Consider the following 14,605-nt stretch of genomic DNA (forward strand, 5'->3'; position numbering starts at 1 on the left):
TTTTTATCCTCAGTGTGGGATGTTGTTTTGGATATTGGATTTTATCCTCAGTGTTTTTTTAAAGTCTTGTTGCCTTTGTTAAACTTGTAGGGGACTGAAACACATATGATCCACTTCAAATCATAAATGTTTGGAAAGACACTGAGTGGAAGGAGAAAAAAAAAGTAACTACAAGTAAAACATGTTTTCTTCTTAACAGTAATTCTATGGGACATTTCATGATAATCTTTCTTCTTTTTTATAGTTATAAAAAATGTAAGGCATCACAATGTAAAAAGAGAAGAAAGGCTGGACAAGAGGATGTTTAAGTTAATATGCTGTAATCTTGAGATGTTGAGGTGGGGGAGGGATGTAAAAGTTCATGGATTATAATATATGTAGAGTTGATATGTTCTCTCTTACTTTTGCATTGGTAAATGTCTGGATTAACACCTTTGGTTTAATCTAATTAGTTTTTTCTTTAAGTTAGTAAATAAGAGGGCAGTGAACACAATGAAAAGCTTTCCTTTGGCAAATAAATGTTCATTGTAAGTTGAGAGGTTTTCACAGCTGTGCATTTGGTACTTGCAGTTCCACAGCAACAAGTGGAATATAGGGAGAAGCAATAAAAGTCAGAACACTTTTTTAAGGCCGAATGTTGTTTTCTGAAAGCATATAAGCTGTTTTTTCACATCTGGGAGGGGAATGAAGGTAAGACAAGAACAGACAGCAATTAGTGTAAGTAGGAGCACAGACTGTTACATACATCTTAGCTTGATTACCTTAATGTTAGGTTAAGTTATGCCAGTGTGTACAGTTGTCAGTTTGGGACATTGGTTCCTATCAGGAGGGTTAAATGCCATTATTTGAAAATGTATATAGTTCTATGTGTTTTAAGATAATAGTTTATGGTATGTGTGTTTATTTATTTATTTATTTATTTAATGTTTGAGGATTTTTATTAAAACAAAAAGTCTTGTAAAATGTGACATAGGTTCAAATGTAGATGACAAGAAACAGCTGTATAAGAGATCAACCTGCCTAGCATTAGTGAGCATCTAAGACAAAAGTTGGAAACAGACATTTGAAAAGCTGTCATATATAACAGATGGAAGTAATAACTTCTCATCATAATGGCTATATTTAAGATATTATTTTGGAATGTGAATGACCTCACATGTACAGACATAAAGGTAAGAGTATTGAATTATATTAAGAAAAGCATGTGCAAATAGCAATGTTACAGGAGACACATTTGAAAAGAACTAAACATGTGAAATTGATAAAGAAAGGATTTCAGTTTGGATATCCAGCAGAATATCAAAGATAAAGGAAAAGAAGAATATTTACACTCATTGCTGGAGTGGAGTTCCAGTAGTGATAGAGGAGGAAAAAAGATAGTAATGGTAGATTTACGGTAGTAAGGAGCTACTAGTAAGGAAGGAGGATTATATGCTGGTGTATATAGTCCACCTAAAACTGCTATTTTAAAGCTTAAAAACTTTTGGTGGAAATAATTAGCTTTCAGTGGGGAATATTTCTTATAGATGGGAAATGGAACTTGGTTTGCAACTTTGTGAATGTATCTGAGGGACCCAGAAGGAAAAAATATAATAAAGGACAGTGGATTTCTCAAGAAATTTATGAAAATTGTGGTGAAGTGATTAACGTTGTTGCCTCACACAACAGGTTCGCCGGTTCGATTCTCAGCTGGGGTGCCTTCGGTGCAGATTCTCCAAGTCCTCCCTGCATTCATGTGGGTTTCCTAGGGGTGCTCTAGCTTCCTCCTATATTCCAAAGACATGCATTGGGAGCATTTCTACGGAGGCCTCCACTGAAAATGGGCTCTGTCCCAGTTGGACTTTCCTGGTAAACAAATGTTAAATAAAATAAATAAATAAAATATTTGGTATGGAAGACATGAATTCTGTAGTAGGAACACTGAGAGGATTTGCATATTACTTTCCAAGGTACAATAACTGGGCTAGACTAGACAGACATTATACAGCACAGGAACTTGTGTATTTAATTGAAAGTTTCAACACATATTCAATAGCTATTTCAGATTATGTAACAGTAACAGCTAGGATAAAAATGCAGGTTAATTTAGTAAAAAAGAGATACAAGCACTTTCCCAACTACCTGTTAAAAAAAGAGGAATTTAAGGAATGAATAATGGAAATTATTCGAGAACTATTAGGGAAGACAGAAATTTCTTCAGAAGCAATAGCTAGGGGCCTGGATAAAATGAAAATGGAGTTTAAAAATTGAGCAGAAATAAAATAAAAAGAGTTATGGTTGAGAAGTAATAATAATTATATATAGAGGCTACCAAGGTTAAAGTATTGCAGGATAAGGGGAATCTCACAGAACAATAACAGGAACAACTGCAGAGATCTAGAGAGAAAATAAGGGAATAAAAAAACACCAAAAAGGTTGCTGTTCCAAGTTTAATATAAGTCAAAAAAAGAACACACAAAACATTAGCATCTCAGCTGTATAGCCATCAAGGAGTATAAACTTACAAACATAAGCAACTATATATATATATATATATATATATATATATATATATATATATATATATATACAGGAATAAGATATATGTATATCTGAATGTAAAACTAAAGGGATGTGATAGTGATGAAGTTTTAACTTCCATACACAGAAAGTTTGAAGATCATGGGCAATTTTTGCATGGTACAAGCTGTCACCCCCACCACCACCACCACCTGCTGTTGTCATTACCTTATGGTGAATTTCTATGGCTGAGAAGATCATGTGATAGTGAACTAGATTTTATGAAAGAAATTAGCTTTACTGCTCAAATGTTTCTTTCTAGGGGTATGACAAGTATTATAGAGAATGCCTTACTTCGAGTTAAGGGGAACTGTTAATAATGTGGCCAGTAGATTAGCAGTTTATGCTCATGAGAAAAATAGAACAAATAGAAATTGCATTATATCTTCCCTTAATAGACAAAACAATTATTTTGTTTCTACTTACACAGTATTTAGTGACAGAAATGGTCAAATATTATTGGAATTGTTTGTTACAGCATCATAGTTCCATCCATCAAGATTTTGTCAATTATTTAATGTACTTTTCCTTATATATCTTTTAAAAGAGGCAAGAATTTAAAAGTTGTTAGTGCACAGAAATTTTTAGGTACCAAATAAGTACTCCTATAGGACCCTTAATACTTTAGGCACCTTCCCCTTGTGGGGGGCTATTTGAGTTGTACATGTGTTCAGAAATTCTTTTTAAGATCAATGGTGTTGTACCTACTGATAGATATACCTGCAACACCGAACTGCAATACAGAACGAGTGATGTACATACTTAAATGCCCATGTGACTTATTTTAAGTACGAGAAGCTAACAGAACATTTAAACTTAGACTTCAGGAACATGTAAGAGATATTAAAAAAATGTAAATGGTAAAGGAGGAGGGTGCCCGGAAAACTAAAAAAACCCAAAGCACGCAAAAGGCATCAAGTTCTCGAGGACAGCTTGGACGAGAAAATATAAGAAAGCAGGATCCAAATAAATGTTTATTATGAACTGATATTAACACTTAACTGGTTCACCAGTTTTGTCACAAACCTCACCAGATAGATATTCAATCAATTAAATCATACCATTTATATATGTTAGTATAACTGTATCGACCAACAAAACCTTAGATTTAATTAAGCAGTTAAAATCAATCAAGTACAAAAGCAACAAAGAATAAGGGAAATTTAAGGATGTAACCATTTCCAAATATATATATATATATATATATATAAACAATAGACAATTGTGTATATTAAAATAACTAAAACCTAATGTTCACTTAAATTCAATTTTAGCCAATTTCTCCAACTAATGGAAAAACCCCATATTATATATAATAGTGAAAACAGGACACTGGGCGGCCACGGTGGTGCAGTGGTTAGCATTGCCACCTCACAGCAAGAGGTTCTCCGGTTTGATCCTCGGCTGGGGTGCCTTCTGTGCGGAGTCTGCATGTCCTCCCTGTGGTCGCATGGGTTTCCTCCGGGTGCTCCGGTTTCCTCCCACATCCCAAAGACATGCTGCAGGTGGATTGGACACTCTAAATTGGCCCTAGGTGTGCATGTGAGTGCGCCTTCTGTGGAAGGTTGGGCGCCGGGCTGGCAACTCGACACTGTAAAACTCCACTGCCTTTCAATGTGCGGACAAGGTGATCCGCTGTGGCGACCCCTAACTGGGAAAAGCCGAAAGAAGAAGAAGAAGAAGTGAAAACAGGACACTAATTTAACACATAATAAATATCAAAAAATATAAACATATGTTTAAATCTCATAATTGTTCTTAAATCACTCAAGTAAAATATAATCATATAAATATTGTAACTAGTGAGTTTGAAAGACAAAACATTTGAAATGTAGACCATAACAAAACCATATAATCTGCAAATTGTTTTTTTTTAAAAAACAAGCGGTATGCACCAAGCTATACATATCATCAAATAAGGGTACATGTAATAAAATAAAATTTAAAGAGCTCCAAACTTCGGTTTAATATTTTCTATTCAAACATGCCCAGTAGTACATTGTAACCTGCAAGTTGTTTATAATGTTGCAACATTGCTGCTCTCATTTTCAATACTGGGTCTAAGCTAATATTTTTGTTTAGGCCAGGGAATCTACCCACATCAAGCTTTATTTACCAAAATAATTCCCTGTATTCTATTTTTGGCCCTCCCCTAATGTCAACTGGTAACCTCTCAATTACAAAGAATGAAAATTTGGCTCCTCTACAAATTGTGGTGTGCTTGTATAGTGTATTTTTCTCATTAGAAGTTTTAATGTCCTACTAACAGGTCTATATTATATGTTCAAAGTCTGAAAATTTTGAATATCATATCATGGACTCCATATGAGTGAAGTTGTCAAACATCGAACATAAAATATAAACAAACTAAAAATAAAAGCCCTACCTGAATTCCTATGCAGGGGGGAAAGCCCCCCTGCACCCCCACATGCCGCTACTTAAATATACCAACTCTGAGATTGCGCTACATTGAAGTGAAGGGAAATATTCCCTATGGTGATCTCTGTTGAAACATCCGATGTTTAAAAACTTTACTCATATAATGTCGATCATATGAGATTTGAAGTTTTCAAACTTCGACCTTATAATATAGACCCCATAATAACACATATATATGAGTCCTGAGTTTACTCAGTTTTACATATACAAAATACCTTGCATGAATCACACAAAGTTACATAAACCACTCCTGCAGTGTTACAGTTGTTATAGCTATTTCCTTTAATATTTTGATCCCTGCTTTGTAAATAAATATTTTCTTTGTAAACTATGTAGGGACACTGTGAACAAGCTCCACATTTGAATGTGCCCTTTCTTCTTGTATCCAGCCTATTTTTTGAAAAAACTGTTGCACTCTATCTAGTAAATCATTTAAATAATGTCCCTTCTAATATATTATTTTAAAAGGTTTTTCCTTTAAGACTGTAAGGTCAGTCATTTGATTAAACCTATCCCACTCCTTTTTAATATTATCTTTTGCCACAAAAGCATCACCATCAAATTCCATCACTAGTGCCCTATTAAAAATATTCTCCTATGACCCCTTTATTCCATCAGTTCCAAAAGTTTTTTAAATCAACATTCTTATTACCTAACATAGGGGAAATTTTACCATTTTTTCTCTTAACAATCTCCATTTTAGTTTCATTAATTAACTTAATAGGGCACCTTCTTTCTAAAAATAAATATACTAGGTTGTTGCATTCTCTATCAAAATCCTCATTTTCCGAAGTCATTTGGCTTTCCCTAACAAATTGTCCTTTGATTATATTTTTTTCTGTGATAATGGATGGGCACTTTTGTAATGCAAATAAGATTTGGAAAATGTATTTTTCCTGTGTACCAGGGATTTAAATCTGGTATGGGTCCTTTGAATACTGAAATCAAGATAATTCATCTCCTCATAGGTAAGTTTATAGGTGAATTTCAGAAAGTCTGTGGTTCCCTCAAGATATTCCATAAAGTCCACAAATGTATTCTCTAAATCCACCCAAAACATAGGGACATGCAAGTCCCATCCCTTATCAGAGAAAAAACTATAATCAAGGGGCAATTTGTTAGAGCAAGCCAAATGACTTTAGAAAATGAGGATTTAATAGAGAATGCAACATCCTGGTAAATTTATTTTTAGAAAGAGGGTACCCTATTAAGGTAATTAATGAAGCTAAAATGGAGGTTGTTAAGAGCAGAAATGGTAGATTTTCCCCTTTGTTACGTAATAAAATTTTGGAAGTGATAGAATAAATGGGTCACAGGAAAATATTTTTAATAGGGCACTAGTAATGAAATTTAATGGTGATGTTTTAGTGGCAAAAGCTATTAAAAAGAAGTGGGATAGGTTTATTGAACTGACTGACCTTAAAGCCTTAAAGGAAAAACATTTTAAAATAATATATCGGAAGGGGAAGAATTTAAATGATCTACTAGATTGCAACAGTTTATCAAAAAAAATAGGTTGGATACAAGAATAAAGGGCACATTCAAATGTGGTGCTTGCTCACAGTGCTCCTACACAGTTAACAAAGAAAATATTTATTTACAAAGCAGGGACCAAATTATTGAAGGAAATATCTATAACAACTGTAACACTTCAGGGGTGGTTTATGTAGCTTTGTGTGATTCATGCCAGCCATTTTATATAGGTAAAACTGATCGCAAACTCAGGCCTAGTATATATGAGCATTATTATGATAATAAAACTTCTAATGAGAAAAATGCACTGTACAAGCACACCACAATTTGTAGAGGGGCCATGTTTTCATTCTTTGTAATTAAGAAGATACCAGTTGACATTAGTGGAGGGCCATGGGAAACAAAAATAGAATACAGAGAATTATTTTGGCAAATAAAGCTTGACGCGGGGAAGTTCTCTGGCCTAAACAAAAATATTAGCTTAGCCCCAGTATTGAAAAGGAGAGCAGCAAAGTTGTAACATTATAAGCAACATACAGGTTAAAATGTACTGCTGGGAATGTTTGAATAGAAAATATTAAAGCAAAGTCTGGAGCTCTTTAAATTTTATTACATGTACCCTTATTTGATGATATGTATAGAGTGCTTTTTTTAAAAAAACAAGCAGTATGCACCAATCTGCAGATTATATGGTTTTGTTGTGATCTATATTTTACATGTTTTATCTTTCAAACTCACTAGTTACAATATTTATATGATTATATTTTGAGTGGTTTATTGAACAATTATGGGATTTGAACATATTTTTATATATTATTTTATATTTATTACATGTTGAATTACTGTCCGGTTCCTCCTTATTATGTATATCGGGCTTGTGCATTAGATGGAGCAACTGGCTAAAATTGAATTTAAGTGAACATTAAGTTTTAGTTATTTTAATATACACAATTTTGAACTTGATTATTAATGATTGTAATTTTTAAAAGTCTGTTTTATATATATAGTATGGTTTTTATATTTGGAAATGGTTACATATGTAAATTTCCTGTATTCTTTGTTTTTGTACTTGATTGATTTTCTCTGCTTAATTGAATCAAAGGTTTTATTGGTCAATTCACTTATACCAACATACATAAATGGTACGCTTTAATTGATTGACTGTTTATCTGATGAAGTCTGTGATGAAAATGCAGTGAACCAGTCAAGCGTTAATATCAGTTCATAATAAACATTTATTTGGAGCCTGCTTTCATATATTTTGTCATCCAAGCTGTCCTTGAGAACTTGGTGCTTTTTGTGTGCTTTGTATTTTGTAGTTTGCCTGACACCCTCCTCCTTTACTATTTACAATTTGGTTGTTTGGTTATTTATGTGAGGGATGGACAATTCTAATTCTTCACCTGGACTTGGAAGGGTGAGGAATGACAACATTGGGAAAACCCAGAAGCTTGTGGGCCAGCTTACCCAGCTGGTGGATCTGCTAACCTCAATTGGTCAGACTTTGGTGTCATTTGTTACCTTGGCCTCGGGCCGGGGAAGCTAAGAAGTGATGTCACAAGGAAACACCAGCTACTCAGAGAGGGACTGTGGATGCGGTTGAATGAATAGCAGTATACAGATTGATTTTTCTTTAGGAAATGGAGGACCAGCTAACAGTATGGGAATTCCAAGGATTATTTCATCTTCAGTCGGAATTGAGGGATGATCAAATGGTCGTGAACCAGCAGACTGGGATACAAAAGGTGACTGTCTTATTAATGTGAGCAGGGGATACTCGCAAGTAGACATGAGAGGCTGGTTGTTGAAAAATTCAGTTTTAAACAGAATGACAACCAGAAGTTTAACAGTAGAGAACTGAGCACATATGTGAGTTTAAACAGATTACATGATTTAATGGTCAAGTATAAATCTTTAAGCATCAACAATGTCCAATTAAAAGAATGCATTAAGTTAGGTATTGTTTCAAAAGGGTTATGAATCTGTAAGTACCCAAATAACATAGAGCCTGGATCAGGCTTTCATAAAGAATTGACAAAGAATTTTAATCATTGTGGAATTGAAGTTGTTAGAGCTATTATTAATGAAAATGAAAGACAAACAGCTAGTATGCACCAACAAATTGATGAGGTAAATAAGCATATTATTAATGACTTTTTGTTTGCTGCGGATGTTGAAAAAGAGAAATATTACAAGATTAGAGACATGATTGATGAGAAATGTTCCCTTATTATTAAAATGAAAACCAAAAAACTGGATAGGGATATTTTGGATTATAGAGAAAATAGAAATTATCCCATACCAAAATTTTACAGGATTAATAGTGAAGAGGATAGAAAGGTCAATGGGGACGGTTACCCTGAGCAACTGACCGGCAACCTTCATCATGAGAGTAACTCAAACCACATGAATGACTCTTTAGAATATCCCCCACTCTGCAGATCAGAGAGATTAATGAACAGGAACCCCCCAATACAACTATCAGTATTCCCACAGAGGGGCAGATGGAGGGAACAGCTGACTCCACATGAAGACACAATTATAAAGGATGATTATAAGTATACATATAACAACTACAATGTTTTTAATTATAGTAATATTATATTAACCAAGGAACATTCTGATTTGTTTTCAAAGGGGTTTAAGTTTATTCCAAATAGAAAATGTAATTTAACAAAAACTCATTTTGGACCTTAAGCTGTTTGTGCAGAAACTGAATTTAAAGGTAATGTTTGGTGAGACACAGAAGACTAGGAATGATGGTAGTATTAAGGTGAGAAGTACATTTAACCCAGCCCTTCACCCACAATTAAAAATTATGAATCAGTGGTAGAGAAGGAATTAAGGAAAAATATTCATAAAAAAGATGTGGATATGACTTGTCCAAGGAGGAAAAGAAGGTGTTGGATTAAATTAAGACTAACAAAAATTTAAAAGTGATAAAGCTAGACAAGGGAGGTGGGATGGTTATAATGGGCACACTAACATATGAAGAGAAAATGTTGGACTTATTAGGAGACACAAATAAGTATATTAGAGTATCGAAAAATGCAATTAACCTTTCATATAAGAAAATCGACCTAGCCTTAACTGACTTAGTTACTGATGGTTTAATAGATTTTGATACACACATTTTTTTAAAAAAACAATAAGCCTAAGATACCTGCAATCTTTGGGATACCTAAGGTGACCAAAGATTTCAGGGATCTACCTCTAAGGCCTATAGTATCAGCAGAAGGGTCAAAAACAGCTCCTCTAGCTAAGTATTTAGCAAAAAACTAAAATCCCTATGGGGCACTGAGAAAGAGATCTTAAAAGACTCATGGGACTTTTTTGATAAGTATTGGACCCAAGCAATTTAGAGAACATATGTTTTTGTTGCAACTGATATTAAGGATTTATTTTCAGTTATTCCGCACGACAAAGGTCTAAATTGGTTTGAAGAAGCCCTTGTCAGTAAAAAGACTGGGAATCACAATGACTTTCGGGTCTGCTTAGAATTGATGGAATTAGTGTTAAAAAATAACTACATTTACTTTGGTGGTGAGTTCTTTCAACAGGTTACAGGGGTAACTATGGGGGTTAATTGCACCCCAATATATGCCAACACTGTACCTGCTGTACAGGAACAGAAATTTTGTTTTAAATTCTAAATATAAGACATATTGCTCCATGTATAAAAGATTTTTGGAGGACATCTGTATGTTTTGGGTGGATTCAGAGAATAATTTTGTGGAATTTATGGAATATCTTGAGGGAACCACAGATTTTCTGAAATTCACCTATAAACTTACCTGTGAGGGGATGAATTATCTTGATGTCACTATTCAAAGGACCCATACCAGCTTTAAATCCCTGGTATACAGGAAAGATACATTTTCATACTCTGATTTGAATTGCAAAAGTACCTATCCATTATCCCAGAAAAAAAATAGTATAATCAAAGCGCAATTTGTTAGGGCAAGCCAAATGACTTCAGAAAATGAGGATTTTGATAAGGAATGCAACATCCTAGTAAATTTATTTTTAGAAAATACCCTATTAAGCTAATTAATGAAGCTAAAATGGAAGTTGTTAAGAGAAGAAATGGTAGATTTTCCCCTTTGTTAGGTAATAAGAATGTTGATTTAAACATTTTTGCTGATGGAATAAATGGGTCACAGGAGAATATTTTTAATAGGGCACTAGTGATAGAATTTAATAGTGATGCTTTTGTGGCAAAAGATATTAAAAAGGAGTGGGATAGGTTTATTGAACTGACTGACCTTACGGCCTTAAAGAAAACACCTTTTAAAATAATATATCGGAAGGCGCAGAATTTAAAAGATCTACTAGAGTGCAACAGTTTATCAAAAAATAGGCTGAATAAAAGAAGAAAGGGCACATTCAAATGTGGGGCTAGTTCACAGTGCCCTAGACAGTTAACAAAGAAAATATTTATTTACAAAGCAAGAACAAAAATATTGAAGGAAATATCTATAACAACTGTAACACTGCAGGGGTAGTTCATGTAACTTGTAACTCAGGACTCGTATATATGAGCATTATTATATCATTAAAACTTCTAATGAGAAAAATGCACTGTACAAGCACACCACAATTTGTAAAGGGGCCAAGTTTTCATTTTTGTAAGTGAGAAGATACCAGTTGACATTAGGGGAGGGTCATGGGAAACAAAAATAGAACACAGGGAATTATTTTGGCAAATAAAGCTTGATGTGGGTAGATTCCCTGGCCTAAACAAAAATATTAGCTTAGCCCCAGTATTGAAAATGAGAGCAGCAATGTTGCAAATTTATAAACAGCTTGCAGGTTACAAGGTACTACTGGGCATTTTTGAACAGAAAATATTAAACCGAAGTTTGGAGCTCTTTAAATTTTATTTTATTACATGTACCCTTATTTGATGATATGCATAGGTTGGTGCATACCACTTGTTTTTTTTAAAAAAAAAGCAATCTGTGGATTATATGGTTTTGTTGTGCTCTACATTTTAAATATTTTATCTTTCAAACTCATTAGTAACAATATTTATATGATTATATGTTATTTGAGTGGTTTATAGAACAATTATGAGATTTAAACATATTTTTATATTATTTTGATATTTATTGTGTTGAATTACTATCCGATTCTTCATTATTATGTATAATATGTGGTTTGTCCATTAGTTGGAGCAATTGGCTAAAATTTAATTTAAGTTAGGTTTTGGTTATTTTAATATATACAATTTTTAAAAGTCTAGATATATATATATATATATATATATATATATATATATATATATATATATATATATATATATATAGTGGCTTTGGAGATGCCCATTTCTGTAAATTTGTGTTTGAACACTCCTCCTGGGTCTATCTTATTTGCTCACTCAACCGTGTACAGTGAGATCACATTTTGACTTCAGACAGTCCTACCAGTCTCATCTGTTCAGCTCTATCCCAGCTCTATTCCAGTCTAGTGTCACTAGCTCACTCTACCCAATACAGAGAGAACATTTATGAAGGGCAAGCCACTTAGGTCCTTAATTTTGAATTATCTTCTGTTTCTCCTTTCTCCCTTTCTAGTTTCCAAAAAAAAAAATTTCTAAGCTTGTTTCCTGCCTTTCCTGTAACTACTCTAGTCCAGATATAGATTTTCTGTAACCAGGACTGTGTGTAAGCTTCTGAGTCCCCGAAGCCTTTCTGTGTTGGAGAGAAGCCTTTTAGCTTATTAGTGAGAGTGGTAAGCACTAGATAGCCTATCTACCACAAGAGTGGTTTCTGGCCCAGAAACTGTTATTTATTGGCAGTTTGGCAGTTTTTCCATCTCTTTCAACTTACTGGTTTAAAAGCCCGTGTTTGCGCTTGTTTCCCTTCTTTCCTGTAACTAGTCTAGTCCAGATACAGATTTGCTGTATCCAGGACTGCTTTTAAGCTTCTGAGCCCCTCAAGCCTTTCTGTGTTGGAGGGAAGCATTCTAGCTTATCAGTGGGAGTGATAAGCACTAGGTAGCCTATCTACCACAAGATCCAGGTACAGATTCTTAGTTTTAGCACTTGAATTTGCTTATTCATGATCAGCACTTGTTCAGAACTTGTTGTTAGCACTAAATAAGCTACAAATTACTACAGCACTCAGCCTTCCTCTTTACCTAGAGGAAAACAGTTCTTCTACTTACTTTCCTCACTTGCTTAGAGAAAAACAGCTCTTATACTCACTTTCCTCACTTGTCTAGAGGAAAGTAGATGTTTATTCAAGCATGTCCAAGAGTCAGCTCCCAGTGTTCTCTCCTGTTTATCTGATGAATCTGGGCATCTTGGGGCAATGTAGCAATTGCCTCATGTACACAGACAACCTGCTCCTCCTACCACCAACACCACAACCTGTGAGAGATGCACTTATCTAGCCTGAGGTAAAGCTCTCTCCAACCAAGACTGAACTTGACAGTCAAGAGGAGAAAGTAAACACTTGCACCACACCACATTCATCATATAGTCCCAATAAACCTACACCACCAAAATCCACACATAGAAACGCAAAAACATTCACGGAGGCTCTCAAAAATAATCTGCACAAGCAACAGAGACCTCCAAAGCAGAAACGCAAGCAACCTCCACCCCCCAACACAACCCAAATGACACATAGCCCACAGACTCAGTGTGCCACTCAACCACAGCCCATAAGGCAAAACAACGTACCTAACACACTAGTCATAGCTGACTCTATAGTCAGGCACACTGATGTCCCACTCACCAGACTAAACAAGGAGAAGGTTACTGTCAGCTGCCTGTCGGGTGCCAGGATCCGCCACATAACCCATGCACTCAGGTCACTCCACAGCAAGTACAAATATGACTCTGTCATTGTCCATGTTGGTGTGAATGACCTGAGACGTACCTCCCTGGACTACGTGAAGAGAGACATGGACCAGCTCTCCGATCTTGTGGCCCAGGCAGGTATGACCCTAGCCCTGAGTAGCATCCTGCCATCACCCAGAATGATACCGCAGCACAAGGACAAAATGATTGACTTCAACAATTGGCTAAGCTTCTGGTGTCATTCTAAGGGGATCCAGTATCTGTCTGCCTGGGACACCATGGTCGACAAACCATGATGCTTTGCCAGAGATGGCCTGCACCTGTCACCCCTGGGATTCCAGATACTGGCTAAGGCTCTTGATGCCCCTATAGTGCCTTTTTTAGGCAAGGTTCAAATGACAAATTCACCACTGTAACAGGAACAGGCAAGCAAAAACTGAGGGTAATGCTACTCAATGCTAGAAGTCTAAATCTTGTAATGCACTCCGAGACACTCCTTAAAATGGAGAACACCGATATTTGTGCAGTGACTGAGACCTGGCTCAAGGCTCCAGAGAGCACCCCTGCATTACCAGGCTATAACTCATACCACACTTTTGGCCACCTAACCTGGACCAGAACACCAAAGGCTGAAGTGTTGTTCATATTAATTAAGGATATCTACACTTCCAGGCTAATTGCTCAGCATAATGCATCCGAGGTTATCCAAGTGCAACTAACTCTGGGCAAAACTGCAATCCAAATTGTAGCTTGCTACAGATCCCCACCATGCTCCAGGATTCCCACTCCTCTTTTCTTGATATACTGGAAAATATCAAGGTTCAGCCAAACACCCTAATAATGGGTGATTTCAACTACCCCACCATTAACTGGGAAAACTACTCGTGTACCAACTGCTTTGCTCAACGCTTTCTGGAATTCATAAATTCCAATGCCCTGGATCAACTTATCCACACCCCCACCATTGGCAACAGTATCCTAGACCTAGTCATTACCAACATGAGTGACCGGTGTTCCACACCTGAAGTCAACTCCTCGTTGGTCAGATCCGACCATAAGCTAATCACCCTCGATATCCACATCCTGCCCCCACACCCAATTAAGGAAATCATGGTAAAAATTTTCCCCAAAGCCAACTTCATGCTTCTTAAGACAGAAGTGGTGAACTACTTGACACCCATGCAGATAGACAATACAGTTACAATTGCTGAATCCTACACAGATGCACTCTATAAGCACTTACACAAGTACCTGGATCATGCTATCCCAAACAGAACCAAGATGCTATCCTCCAAAAAAAAGGAAACCAATCTGGTGGTCTCCTGC

Source organism: Protopterus annectens, chromosome 15.part0 (genome assembly GCF_019279795.1).
Source record: "Protopterus annectens isolate FY-2018-M chromosome 15.part0, PAN1.0, whole genome shotgun sequence".
Taxonomy (NCBI): domain Eukaryota; kingdom Metazoa; phylum Chordata; order Ceratodontiformes; family Protopteridae; genus Protopterus; species Protopterus annectens.